The sequence below is a fragment of the Olea europaea genome, chromosome 10 (genome assembly GCF_002742605.1).
Source record: "Olea europaea var. sylvestris chromosome 10, O_europaea_v1, whole genome shotgun sequence".
NCBI classification, from domain to species: domain Eukaryota; kingdom Viridiplantae; phylum Streptophyta; class Magnoliopsida; order Lamiales; family Oleaceae; genus Olea; species Olea europaea.
This window is the reverse complement of record NC_036246.1, coordinates 44,132,706-44,142,040: the sequence shown is the minus strand read 5'-3', so window position 1 is coordinate 44,142,040 and position 9,335 is coordinate 44,132,706.

The following is a 9,335-nucleotide window of genomic DNA, read 5'->3' as shown; positions in this document are numbered from 1 at the left end:
GAGAATCAATTTTGGATTGTGGCAAATACAATTTAGGGATTTATTGATTCAAACTGGACTGCACAAGGCTTTGAAAGGAAAACCAACCAAGAGTTCTAGCAAAGAAGTTGAATCTAGTATGAGCGATGAGGATTGGGAAGAATTGGATTTGAAAGCTGTAAGCATGATACGTCTCTCTCTGACTAAAAACGTTCTTGAAAATATTAATGGAATATCTACGAAATATCCACTGCAAAGGAACTACGGGAGAAGTTAGAAAAACTATATCAAACAAAGAGCCTTTCAAATTGATTGTACCTGAAGGAGCAATTTCATTCATTACTTATCGAGGCAGGTACGAAAATCTCAAACCATCTGAGTGTTCTCAACAAAATTGTTTTAGAACTGGAGGCTATTGGAGTGAAGATAGATGAAGTGGATAAGGCACTACAGTTCATCTGGTCTCTTCCATCTACCTAAGAACATGTCAAGCCAATCTTGATGTATGGGAAGGAAACTGTGAGTTTCGCAGAAGTGACAAGCAACTTGATCTCAGAAGAAAGAAGATTAGGGCGACAGAATACTCCATCTAACAATGTAGCACTTGCGGTTGAAAGGGGAAAGAACGGCAACTCTATGAGAAAGAAAGTAACTTGTTGGAACTACGGTCAAATTGGTCACGCGAAGAGAAATTGTCCAAAAGGTATAGTAGGGTCGGCTAACTGCTTGGGGTCAGACAATACGTCTCTCCTGGCGGAGAAGGATGCGAATGTGGTGCTATAAAGTAAGATGGGAACATCCTCACGGCATGTTGCCAGTTGCCATGATAGAGGACGTGTTCTTACTGGCGCGGATCAGCATATCTACACATAACATTGACTGACATTTGATGCAAGGTGTGTAGGTATGTGATGGTGTTGTGATGTCGATAGCTAATGAGCTCTCTGGAAAAGTCAGTTAGAGAATTGCACCATAACTATTAGCAGGGTTGTTTCGACATGTAGCCGATGAAAAGCTAGGAGTTCGCGAATAATTCTGAGTGGTTATACTCATATGGTGGAGTATGGGATCGTTAAAGTGTGTCAAAGGCTTTCTTGTTTTTTCTAAGTATTGTGATTAAAAGTTGTAGAAGAGATGATAAGATTTTGACTCGTTTTTCAGCAAGGTAGAGATTGTTGGGTACATTACAACAGAATTCACTTTTTACGACGTGCATTGCACGCCATAAAAGGTAATTTACGACGTGCGAGCGCAAGCCATATAAAGCTATGTTGTAAAAATCTTAACTTTTTATGGCGTGCTATGCACACTGTTAGAGAATGTCGTTAAAAGTCTATAACTTTTTACGGCAAGCTATAGCTCGTTGTAAAAGGTCAGTGTATACCTTTTAATGGCTTGCTACTGCTTGCCGTTAAAAGCCCATTTTTTTACGGTGTGTGCCAACACACCGCAAATGCTATTATTTTCACCTTTAACGGCGTGCACGCGCATGCCGTAAATGGATTTTTTTACTTTTAACGACATGCGATTGCATACCTTAAATGTGACCCTGTTAGCTTTTAGCGTGCCTTTTCACGCCGTAAAAGATAATTTAATTTTTAAAAATTCTTTTGTTTATTTGATTACCAGCACCTATAATAATTACACAAATCCAATTCCAACTCAACTAAAATGAAAATTAAATATTTTTTAGCACTAGCCCATGATAAACAACATTAAACTAATTAATTTATCTAAGTTTAAAGATGAAAAAATTAACACAAACATTTATCATATATAAATAAAATGTAACAAATACTTTATTTCCTCAACCAACAGATATAAATTCCACAAATGACAAGCCTAACTATAACTAATTGCTTCTCAACCAACAGACATAAGTTCAATCAACACTAATAAGTTATTTTACAAACAAAATAATGCTTTCCAACCACATGAGTACGGAGCTAGATCTGGGTGAGACTTCAACAATGCACATTTGTAATCTACTTGTACCTGAAATTTCATCAAATGTCAGTGATCAAGTTCCACTAAATGGTAATCAATGCCCAGTTAAAAGTGTTGGACCCACAGAAGCAAGAATGTTAGGAGGACCTAAATTGTAAAATATTTGCATAATGAATTGTCAAATTAAAATAGAAAAGAAGTTAAGCATACCTTCATTTTGATTGTAGCGAATCCACTTTGATGTACCAAATTGGCCATGCTATTGTACTTCCTAATGCATTTTCAAGAAGAAAAAGCTCACATGTAGGACGATATAAGCTAACATTATCAATCACTTTATTAACCCAAACTCTCCAACATTCATTACCAAGTGGTACCAAATCACTTGGATTTGTTGATGTGATTTCACCTTTTACAACAACATCAGCTTTCCCAAACCAAAATAACATTTTGCATTTCCTATTTTGACAGTTATTTGAACCTTTCAAGCTTCCATCTCTAGGCTGTAAAATTCATATCCAATTGTACAATTTATTATTTTAAATATAGAAATTATATGTTAGTTAGAATAACGTTCAATAATTCTATTTTTCACTTATATTATCTTCTTGTTCAGCATTCTTACTCTTCATTTGAAATAAAGTTTTTAATTCTTTAATTTCATTTCTTAACTCTTGGACTTGAGTTTGCCAGTTATGATTGTGCACCAAAGCACTCAACTTTAAGGACTCAAAGTCTTTAACTTTCCTTCAGAAATCGGACGTCCTTCAATAATTGTTTCATTCTCAAAATCTTCATTCCGAGTATGTCGAACACCTACATTAGCAGCTTGTTTCATGTAACCACTACAAAAATGCATACATTCATCGGCTAAATAATGCTCTGCTATACAGCCCTCAGGTCTTGAACGATTTCTAACATATCCTTTAAGTGTTTTCATAAACATAATGAATCATATAATAGGCATTAGATATCTAAGTAATTAAAAGAAGAAAGTTTGAATACTTACAAAAGTATAACAGTAATTTACATCTCAAATGAATACATCCAACGATATTGTATAGGTCCACCAATACGAACCTCACACCCAAGGTGGATGGTTAAATGAATCATTATGTCAAAAAAGGATGGGGGAAAATACATTTCTAGCATACACAAAGTCACAGCAACATCCTCCTCAAGTTTTTCTAATTTATTTTTATCAACGACTTTTTGACATATTTTGTTGAAAAATGCACATAGTTGAAAAAATGCATTTCTTGGTCCTCTAGGTAAAAGTCCTCTTAATGCAACTGATAGCAATTGTTGTATGAGCACATGGCAATCATGAGACTTTAGATTTTAAATCCTATTATCTTCTAATGATACACAATTTAAATTGTTAGAACTATAACCATAAGGTAATCTTAAATCAAATAGCCTCTTACAAAATAACTCTCTCTCTTTTTTGGATAGCATATATGATGCTGTAGGGAGGTAATATATATTTCCTCTCAATTCTGGATGAAGCTCCTTTCTAATACCCATATTGAGTAAATCCTTACGGGAATTTAACTCATCTTTTGATTTTCCCTTCACATGCAAAATGTTGCCAAGAATGCTTTCGCAAATGTTCTTTTCAATGTGCATTACATCCAAATTATGGCGCAAAAGTAGTGTCTGAAAAATAACAACATAAATTTAAAAAAAGTTTAAGCGAAGAAATAACTATTTCAAAATAGTTTAAATTGACTAACCTCCCAATATGGTAGCTCAAAGAATATTGACTTTTTTCCATGGCCAATTAGAATTCGATTTTTTCATCTTTCTTTTTTTTTTCCTAGTTTTCTCCAATTATTGTTAACATTCTTGATTGAACACATCACTTCTCGACCGGTTAATATTTTAGGACTAGGCCTATGCTCCTTGTTTCCATCGAACCAAGCTTCTTTCAATCGATAAGGAGATTATATGCAAGAAATCTTCTATGACATATGTATGAAAACTTTCGACTACAAGTCAACCATTTTGCACATGTGGATAAACCACATACTGGACATGCTACTTCACCTTTCGTAGGATATTCTGATAAGTTCCCATAAGCCGGAAGATCATTAATTGTCCACATCAGCACAGCTTTCAAATTGAAGGTGGACTTGGTAAATCCCTCATATACTTCAACACCAATATTCCACAACTCCTTTAAGTCTTCTATTAGTAGTTCTAGATACATATCTATATCATTTCCAAGTTGCTTGGGACCTGGGATTAATAAAGTCAACAACAAATTTTCCTTAGACATACATATCCAAGGAGGGAGATCATATATAACTAGTATCACTGGCCAACAACTATACGTAGAACTTAGGTCACCAAAGGGATTTAATCCATCAGAGAAAGGACAAGTCTAAGATTTCGTGGTTCTGATACAAAACAAGGCCATTTTTTTATCAATTCTTTCCCAATCTAATGAATCAACAGGATGACGCATTTTTCCATCTAGACTTTTGTGATTTGATTGCCATATTAAATGTTCTGCCTTATCAAGTGACCTAAACATTCTTCTGAGTCGTGGTATATCAGAAAATATCGCAAACCTTTGCAGGTATCCCTTTTCGAATCTTCTTAGTCCGTTCATTAACTTTCCACCGTGAAGATGCACATTTTGGACACGTCTCCAAATTCTCTAGATCATTTCTAAACAAACAACAATCATTTACGCATGCATGTATCTTCTCATACCCCAAATCAAAGGTTTTCAATAACCTATTTATTGTATTGTAAGAATTAGGAAGGGTGTTCCCATGTGGTAGCATATCTTGGATAATATCAAGAAGTTCATTGAAATCGTTGTCACATATACCATATGTAGCTTTAAGCTTGTAGAAGACAACAGTTGCAGTTATCCTTGTATACTTTGTGCAACCAGGATATAAAGGAATTTCTATGCCTTCATATAAATTTGAAAAATCTCTCTCCTTCTTCATTATCGGGTTCTACAATATTATGATCCTGAAAAAATGCATCTTTATACATCCTATATGTCTTTAAATTTTCTACATCTTGAGGATGCAATGATGCTGCATTTGATTTTTCGCCACGAAACACCCAGATAGTATACGTAGGATCCATGTCATTAATGATCAAATGCCCATACATTATATCAAAATGTTGGTGGAATAGGTTTTTGCAACATTTGCAAGGGCATATGATCTTTTCTGGATTCCTCGCATTGGCTTGCACCATATTTGCAAATTTTCTTGCACCACGTTGATATATCTCTGAAACTCTATGAAAAAATGCTAAATAAATCATTTAGAAGCATTTGAAGACATATTTTAAAATATTCTAAATTTAAAAGGACGAGATAACCTTGATAAGTGTACCCAATCTTTATCCATTGATAATACACCAACACTATTAAGTTATAATCTGTTATAACACGGTAAAAACAATTATATTAGGACATCTTAGAAATTAAGTTCCAATTAGGTAAATCATTTTGTAAAATAAAGTTTCATTAATTGGTTATATAACGTATGTACATGCCTTTAACTCCATGGATCTCAAGCTGAGCTTTCTACTAGATTAAATTGAATTTGAAGCCATCTTGTTTCCTCAGCAACATGTGAGCAGATTGCCTATCCATATTATAGCAAGCAAGAATATTCATATTGATATAATATTCAAACCACACGTCCAATTCAAAAGTCCTTGACAAATATCTTAAAAAGCTTTAGGTTCATGAGTTTTGTCATTTGATTATGTTATGCAATTCATCCCATTTACAAAGACTGGATTAATATATGCATTTGAATAAGAATTTACTATTTCACTTCAGGAGTTTCTTTTTTTTTTTCTTTTATATTCCTTATTTTAAGATGGTATTTTGCTTCGTTCATATTCTTTTTTACGTTTGAATATCTAAAATCAATCAGCAACCTCAAACTTTCCTATGCAATGCTGAATTTTGCTTTAGAGGATAAAGAGATGGATGGATCACTATTTTACCTTATATGCTGGTCCAAATCCACCTTCACCTAGCTTGCTTTCATATGCAAAGTTATTTGTGGCTGCTTTTATCTCAATGAAAATGAGATCTTGGAGATTAGGATACACAACTCTTTTCCCTGAAGTGGTCTCTCTCAAACAGCAAATCTGAAACCTTTACAACATACACGGACGTGACAACAGAAGACATATACATACATTGATATATACAAAACAGAGAAAGAGACACATGTATATATATCACAAGTAATGTCAGAAGAAGCATATATGGAATGCTACATCAGTTTTAAATAAAAACAATACTAAAAAAAAACTTTATACGATTTTAGAACAAACCATAAATCAAAGAGTAAGTAAAAGGAAGGCCCTTTTTTAGATAAAAAAAGAAAAAAGGAAACACACAATTCTAAGTAAAATAAGTATTGAAGTATGACAAAGATGTATAAATATGAAGATATCCAAATAAATGAAAGGACAAAATTATCAAATAATGCGGCATATCATTAATTGAACTTATAAGCTCCACATCATGTATGCAATGAAATCAATATAATGGTGGAATTTTAAAGGTATCTTCAGCAAATGTCCACTCTACAAGTTCACCCTATTCAATATATACAGCCAATGAATTTAATTCATTCAAAAATCAAACAACACAGCCAATATGAAAATTAATTTCATTATCAAGTCCAAGGACGTAACGAATCAGGAAATAGCCAAACAATAATCTGATGTTAGGTATTAATCTGATTCATGCTAACTCATTCAATAGTTTAAATCATACAATTCCTTGTAGAAACTAGACCCCTATAAAGACGGGTGGGTATAAATTTGAAGAATCCTTATAGAAATAATTCGATTTAGGTCCTGGGAGGCAACGATAAGAGCGAGAGCTAGTGCCCGTGGTCGACGGTGGAAGGCAGAGGGTGAGAGCTGAGGCACCGGGCGAAGTCAAGGATGGTGGCTGTGGTGGACTGGTGGCAGCACAGGAAGAAGAAGACGAGGGCAGGAGGCGCAGTGAATCTGTTGGGTTTTTGAGAAGGAGGAGATATTACGAATGGGAGAAAAATGCGGCGTTTTAATTGGGATTTTGAGGACGCTTACTACGGCGTAAATACTTTTAATTTTTGTCAAAGCCCATGCACGCCGTATTAAGCTATGCACGCCGTAAATATTAGCTTAATACGGCGTGCATCATTTGCACGCCGTAAATAATTTTACATAATGATTTTTAATGTCTTACTTTTTGTGCACGCCGTAATTAACCTATTTTTATGGCATGCCATAAATGCATGTCGTAAATGGATGCCGTAAAAAGTTCCTTCTGTTGTAGTGGTAATTGTCTTTAAAGTCAAAAGATGGAAGACTTCTATTGCAAATAATAAAAAGTTAGTTGCTGTATGGAAGACTTCTAATTAAAGTTGATAGCACAATCCTTGCAGAATTTGGTCTTCAAGTTACAGCCAGTTTTGGAATCTTGCACATGAAGGAATCTTTGTTAAGTTAAATGAGTCTTGTTTGAGTTTAAATTAAACTCTTCTACTTGGTCATTGATCCTATAAATAGTGGACGTATTTCATTATTTTGGGTGTGGCCAAGGAGTTGATTTGAGAGAAAATATTGTGAGTCTAGCATTTTGAGACTTTTCGTACAAATGGTAGAAAAGTAGGTGTGGTAATGTTCGGATTTATTTTTTTTCTTTGTAATACTTTGGAATTGGATTGGTTGGTGAAATTCTATATAATTGTAATAATTTTTCATATAGTGAAAAGTTTTGATAGTCCGTTTAATTTGTGCGTTATATTCTTTATTTTTCTTATTTACTAATATTCTTTTGAACAACAAAAAATCCTGCAGATAAATAAAAACAAGGGGAATTGATGTAAAATTTTCCTATAGATCTCGCCATATGCAAGAGTGTAAAAAGAAATGGTTAATTATATGAATGGTAACTGTGTCATATGTTACTACCTAGTCACTGAACTTTAAAATGTAACTCAATGATTACTGAATTTGGCCAAGTGTTACTAATTCATAACCCAACTTTAAAATGTATCTCAATGGTCATCGAACTTTGCACCGTATTACATATCCGTCACTCAAATGGAAAAATCCGTTAAGTCCAACAAACAGCGTCAACTTAAGCGACGGATGGGTAACACGGTGCAAAGTTCAATGACCATTAAGATACATTTTAAAGTTCGGTTATAAAGTAATAACATTTGGCGAAATTCAGTGATCATTGAGTTATATTTTTAAGTTCAGTGACTAAGTAGTAACATAGGGCAAATTTCAATGATCATTAAGATATATTTTTAAATTGAATTATTAAGCCCTTGTTTGAGTCTCATTCTTTCCAAAAATAAAAAAAAAATTCATTTTTAAACAGTGATTTGACATCATTCAACCACACATTCTTCAATAATATAATATTACACGTAAATCCAAAATTTTTCCTTATTTTTTAACTACACACTTTCCATCAATATAATATTCAAAAATTTATTTTATCCCTCAAAATGGGAATCAAATAAGGGCTAAACTTCTCAAAACGACCTCTATGAAAGAAAAAATCAAAGAAAATGAAGGGAAAAAAGAGGAAACAGAAAATCAGAAACCTATAAATTAAATAAAAATATCATCCATCATGGTGAAAAAGTACGTTTGATTTTTAGATTAACTAGTATCGGTTCACCGTATCTCAAACTTCGCATAAATAGATTGAAAGAGAAACAATTAGAACACTAAAAGAAATTAACAAAGAAAAATTAAATAAAAGTACAAAATGTTCGAATAGTGTCAATGTAATTGAGGTCGATTTGATTTTTCAACTATTTTACTACTTAATAACTGAATTTAAAAATGTAACTCAATGGTCATCGAACTTCGAGTGTTACTACTTCATAATCGAACTTTAAAATGTATCTCAATATTCACTGAACTTTGCACCGTGTTACTACTTCATAATTGAGTTGAGGTCGTTCGTTGGACTTAACAGATTTTTTCATTTGAGTGATGGATGGGTAACATGGTGCAAAGTTCGATGACCATTGAGATACATTTTAAACTTCGGTTATGAAATAGTAACACTTGACGAAATATGGTGATTATTGAGTTACATTTTTAAGTTCAGTGACTAAGTAGTAACATAGGGCAAAATTCAGTGACCATTCATATAATTAACCCTAAAAAGAAATATTAAGAAGAATGCACATATAATAGTGTGGGGGGTTCGACTCCTAAAACATGGAATTGGATTCCTTGTAAGCGCAGTATACAGACAGCTCTTGTTTTCTGGCCTGTTGCGGCACATCCTGCGATTTACTTCTCTCACAAATTTCTAGGGGCGGGACGGTGAGGGCCCTCAAGGTTGGGATTCAACCTTCTTTTTTTTTTTTTTTTTTTTTTTTTTTAAAATT